This window comes from Cimex lectularius, unplaced genomic scaffold (assembly GCF_000648675.2).
Source record: "Cimex lectularius strain Harlan isolate CLEC.00 unplaced genomic scaffold, Clec_2.1 scaffold456, whole genome shotgun sequence".
Taxonomy (NCBI): domain Eukaryota; kingdom Metazoa; phylum Arthropoda; class Insecta; order Hemiptera; family Cimicidae; genus Cimex; species Cimex lectularius.
In genome coordinates this window covers 16827-22553 of record NW_019393015.1, presented here as the reverse complement: position 1 = coordinate 22553, position 5727 = coordinate 16827, and positions in this window count along the sequence as shown.

The following is a 5727-nucleotide window of genomic DNA, read 5'->3' as shown; positions in this document are numbered from 1 at the left end:
AGGTTTCAGAAAAACATTTTCTTTATCGTGCCAACGTTTCGATCTTTATTGAGATCATCTTCAGGGCTCAAAGTGTTTGTCTTCTGTGTTGAGAGTGCCCACGACACGCAAGAATGGCACAATTACAAGATGATCTCAATGAAGAAGATGAACTCAATAAATATCGAAACGTTGGCACGATAAAGAAAATGTTTTTCTGAAACCTACATCACACCAGACCGCAAATCACGATTTCTGAATATTTGGTAATAATGTGTAAAAGATTTTGTAAACTGGTTTGACCATTCCTTCACGACACCCAACTAGATTTGGACGTTAAAAATTTGTTACTTAAAACAATTTATGGATATTATCAAAGAATGCCGACATTTCTTAATCCAGAATTAGGAACAGATTGAGGTCTATAAAGCCTATTGAAAAAAATTTCAACATTTTAATTTAGCCAAAAAGTAAAATGGCATATTTTTTGGGCAATGAAAAAAATATATACCAGACATATTTGATTTCTGATGTAGCTAAAATCAAACCAGAAAAATACTAAGGCATAAAAATATTGAATATAACCTGCTCGTAATTATTAAGAACAAAAATGTATGAACTATAACAAAAAATTTAAGTCAACACTCATAAAGTTGGCTTATAAGTTACCAAAGAGTTCGTACATAATAAAATGATAATGATAACATTCCCAAATTCAGATTTATGTATTAGAATTATTATATTATTTTATAATTATATAAAATTATCCAAATTCAGAAAGACCAACAGACTGATGTTTATAAACCAAACTAAAACGATTTTAACGTTTTAAGTATGGCCAACAAGTAACATAACATAATGTTTGGGCAATAGAAAATACATACTCGTTATTCTGATGCAGCTAAAGGAAAAATAAAAAAAATACTAAGATGTAAAAGCCTACTTCTAGTTGTAATTAATAAATTTATAAACATTTTGAAACCAAACACCCATAAAGATAGCTAATATATTACAGAAAAAATTATGTATTATTAACAAATGAAGGCTCTGCTATGTATCCATATTTAGCAAAAGGAATAGATTGAGGACAGAAACTAACTTCGATTCAATTATTGATAATCGACTTTTGAAAAAAGTGGCTACTAACTTATAAAAGAGTTTTCGTAAAATAAAAACTCACATGTTATTCTGATGAATCCTAAACAATAAAGAACATTGCCATCCTGGTAAATACTTCACGACCTGTGGAATGACATGCCATTAATGTCACACGGTTGTCACAAGGTATGATTAGGAGAGGACTCTGAACATAGGGAACTTAAAGGCACGATAAGCCACAAGTCCGCTGCTCCAGAGCTTCCAACCCACACTAGACCACTTCTACGTAAAAAAATTAAAACCGAATAGATAATTGTAATACCGATGTATCCGAAGTCAAAGAAAACCAGGCTCAGGCATACTGTAAATAGTAGCAGTGTATGCAAATGACATACCATTAATGACATATCAGATGGTGTAGCGATTACGAACAAACGCCTAACTAAACGTAAAATGAAGTTATTACACGAAACACTGGCCAAAAATAATTATATATCCTTGTCTTGAGTACCAATATGTGAAAAAATCGATATTAACGAGTAAGGCTTGAAAATCAGTTGGCTTAGTCTAGATGATGCAATAAAAAATGTAATAATGAACTGGTTCATAGTTCATTAAAACAATTAAAAAATTAGAAAACAATCAACGAAGGGGGAAAGAGAAATAAGAAAGGGATATACATCGTAGACAAGAACAGGATAAAATTAACAAAGCCAGATGAGCGAAGTTGAAGAAAATTGCATTAGCATATAAGAATCTAATAATAAACTAGTTGTAGTATGTTAAAAATCTTGAAAAATAACCGAAGTAGAGAAAGAAGAAAGGGATGTACATATATCATAAAAATTTACCTACCATCTCCTTTAACTCGACCAATACCTCTCATAAAAATATTAATTAATTGAAAAATGTTAATTGGTCAATCGGACCACAAACTGTAATGGATTTAATAATTAAACTGAAGTATATCTGCACGAAAGCTCTCTGTGGCGATTTCATTTGTCGCCGAGAATCAAACAGATTACACGGCATTTGAAAAATGGCAAAAAGTAGGGAAAATTCCAGACGTGAGGTTGAGATGGGAAGTTAGTGTCCGAGCGGATCGAAGTCACGATAGCTCAAGTGGTAGAGCAGCGGCTTATTTAGCCGAAGGTCGTGGGTTCGAATCCCTCTCAAGACGCTGACTTTTTTATCTCGACCAATAGCTTTAATAAAAATATTAATTAATTGAAATATATCAGAGAAAAGAAAACAAGACACCAATAATATGCATTTATCAAAGCCCGATGAGGGGGACCGAAAGAACATCACGACACGAAAATGCATTTGAAAATACTAAAAAAACAAAAAACAATAATAAACTGGTTCGTAGTTAGCTAGATGCCACCATAGATAACTTAACACGAACCAAATTTGGGAATCGAAATTACAAACATGCCCAGCTCATATCATGGCACGACCAGATTAATTAGTGATCATTTGTGATCTATCATGAATTTGAATCTGTGGTGAAGAGGAGTGATCGCCGCACAAATTATCTTCAACAGCCAACCTACCACTAGATGTGTTTAAACAAAACCCAAATTGGAAAAACCTAGTAATAGAGATTAGTACCCACTCATACCTAACCAAATGGTATGATTAGGTGTGGTAATCTAAATACGTCGAATAAATAGACCTAAATGTACGCTAATCCATTTTACGGTCCCACACTAAACCAGGCTCTGAAATAAATTAAAATGAAATAATTTACAAATTTGCAACATAAACTTGAAACTGAACTTGACAGGTGTTAAAAATGGTCTAGTCTTTTGGTGTTTTTGATATTTAGGTTGAAAAAATCTGATAAAAAATAATATAAGTACAAATCAGCTTATAACTAGAGATGGGCGATCCGTGAATTGATCAAAAGAGCCTGCACACTTTACTATACACTAATTAGTGGCTCTGAAAAAGGAGCGGTAGGTCTTTTTAGGAGCAGTGGGAATAGGGAAACCTCTGGGAAAAACCAGAGAAACAAACTAAGAAACTTATTTATTAAAACCTACATCACCAATCAATAAAATTATATAGATCTTATTTTAAAATATACTTTGATTCATTGAGAAGGCTAGTAAATCATCTACAGCATTCTTGAATTAAGGGACAGCAGGGTAGGGGGTATTTCAGATCTTTATATAAAAGAAAACGCGCCGACCGCACGCACTCTTCCCGGTAACATTCGTCCATCCTTTAACGTAAGACCATCAACTGGGCACACCATTTATCCCAATCCTGGAAGTTAGAGTCAAAAATGCATGAGTACTTTTCCGCCAAATTAACCCAGCTATTGAACCAGAATGTTTTTTTCTTGATAACCTCAAAGGCTAGAGGACGAGAAAGGCGGTGGACAGGCAGATTCAAAGTCTTGATGCAGTATCTAACATGGAGACCGAAGGTGAAAACACGAACCAGAGAGGTTGATGTCTCAATAGAAACCATGTAATTTGGTGTTATGAGGGGGTGCCCGAACAACTTCTCGATAAAGAAACATTGAAATTTTTCTACCAACTCCTGTTGTTGAAAACCCCAACACTGGGCACCATAGCAAACATCTGAACGGCAAGCCGCTTTGAATAAGTTAGTTAGTTTGGTGGAAGGAGGGACTTTACCGTTAATAATGAGGGCCTTCCAAAAACGATTTATCCCAAATTTAGCCGATGATATCCTCTCCGTAAAACGCCGAGTCATGGACAGACGGGGGGGGGTCAGGGACCCAGATATTTGTAATGGTTAACGACTTCAATAGGGTTGCCATTTCTCATTAGCAGCAAGACGACTCCTTTTCTGAACAACATGAGATTAGACTTATTTAAATTGACTGTGAGGTTCCATAGACTGCAATAAATTTCTAGGATATTTATGTTGTTCTGGAGTTAATTTAAATAATAATAATTTAAATAATTAAGTAATCTTAATTCAAGGAATACAGAACTTTCGCCTACGGAGCTGAGCTGGTTTTTTAAATTAAGAGGCGAGTTGCTTTTTCTTAACTACACTCCATGGGGAGAAAGAGAGTTATCCCTCCGTGCACTTTGTAACCTCAGAGAAAGGGAGGATGTGAACCATTTCTTGACTCTAAGGCCCCGTTGCACCAGTCACGGTTGAAGCCGGGTTCACTGGAACGTCGTTCATAATTTGAACGAAGTTCAGTGATAAGAGTCTAGTCAGGTTCAAAATATTAAAACGTTTGTTCGTAGTCTGAATAAGTACCACACTGGCTCTTTTTTAAAATAAACTGTTATAAAATATTAATGACTGACGACCACTTTTTTAACCATTGCGTTATCTCACCTGAGGAAGGATTAAAATAAATCCGAAACATTGTGGATAAAAACTGGTTGTGATTTTTTTGAGAGTATTATTGAGGTATTATTATTGCCTCCGGCGGACGATTTTTAGCCATGCTGTTATTTTTTGTTATGACATATATTTTTGTTTTGTAATTGTTTTAATTATTATTATTATCATCATCTACTACATTCAAAATCAAACAAACATGAGTCACCAGGAGATCGCAATTGGTTAAGAAAATATGTTTAATTGTGGTGTACGTATCGGTGGTGATGGGAATATCGGTCAATGGTTGTTTTGAAAAGAAAACGACTTCGAATCTTTGCCGACGTTTCGATTTTATTGAAATCTTTATCAAGGCATCCTGTACATAAATAGTTTAAATTTTTTTTTTTTTTTAATAAGAAAATTGATGACACCGCCCTATTTCAACACGCCTTGACTTTGGGTCATAAAATAAACTTTGATAGAATAAAAATCATGACAAACAAAAAAACAACACACAAGATACACTTATATATAGAAACAAGTTAATTGTAAACATAAGATAAGGGTAGTCTGTGAAGTACGAGGCGATGACACAGTGAGAGGGTAACCCTGACGGAGGTTATGCGTGCTCCTGACGACGCAGTTCCCCTAGTGGTAGCAACCAGTTAAGTAGAACATTAACGTGACATTTGCCAATTGATAAATAAATAAAATATAAATAAAAAAGATAACACTTAGAGATCAAGCGGTAAGTTACGCTTATTTGCCTTCTTGTATATAATATATATGTAATTCTGTAATAATAAATAATAATGTAATAATATACTATATATGTACAGGTTGCCTTGATAAAGGTTTGAATAAAATCGAAACGTGGGCAAAGATTCGAAGTCGTTTTCTTTCCAAAACAACCATTGACCGATATTCCCATCACCACCGATACGAACACCACAATTATAGACAACGGTCATCACAAGTTACATTAAAATATGTTTAATAATCATGTACTTGCTCAATATATGTATTAAAATATTGCAACATGCGAGCGAAAAAGCAGAGATCTTGATAATTCCTATACGTTATGTAGTGGTAGGATCCCTGTTAGTACATGTGCTCTTCCAATTGCACGTACGTTTTTTATATGCTAATACATTGTTTCTAAATCTCTTTACTCTAATTTTGTAAGAAATGGGAAAAGCCGATCCGAAATGATACAATTATTCTTTCCCAAGTGAAATTTCGAATAGAACTGTTTATGCTAATGAATACAATGGATTGATGTTTAATTGGAAATCATGGAGTGTATTAAAAAGCCTTGATGAAAGGCCC